Source organism: Leptonychotes weddellii, unplaced genomic scaffold, assembly GCF_054177405.1.
Source record: "Leptonychotes weddellii isolate Sample4059 unplaced genomic scaffold, ASM5417740v2 HiC_scaffold_83708, whole genome shotgun sequence".
In the NCBI taxonomy this organism is placed as follows: Eukaryota; Metazoa; Chordata; class Mammalia; order Carnivora; family Phocidae; genus Leptonychotes; species Leptonychotes weddellii.
In genome coordinates, this window is record NW_028054537.1 from 1 (window position 1) to 399 (window position 399).

Genomic DNA, 399 nt, shown 5'->3' on the forward strand with positions numbered 1-399 from the left:
GGGCCCAGTGTGCCATGGCTGCAAACAGTAGCCTCCTTGGTAGTGTATGCAGCCTGTTGATTGTATAGGTTGCCCTAAGGGACCTTGGAGACAGCTCTTTCCAGTGGACACTGAGGTCTGACCTCATGCTATCTCCAATCTAGGCTGCAGACAGGTATGCGGGGTGCCTTTGGAAAGCCCCAGGGCACAGTAGCCAGGGCCCACATTGGCCAAGTCATCATGTCCATCCGTACCAAGCTACAGAACAAGGAGCATGTGATTGAGGCCCTACGCAGGGCCAAGTTCAAGTTCCCTGGCCGCCAGAAGATCCACATCTCCAAGAAGTGGGGCTTTACTAAGTTTAACGCGGATGAATTTGAAGACATGGTGGCTGAAAAGCGGCTTATCCCAGATGGCTGT

At 53.4% G+C, this 399-nt stretch overlaps 1 pseudogene; it reads left to right on the forward strand.

The window, feature by feature from the left end:
* Positions 1 to 96, forward strand: LOC145719933 (small nucleolar RNA SNORA70; annotated as a pseudogene; the record flags this gene model as incomplete).
* Positions 97 to 399: the final 303 nt, after the last annotated feature.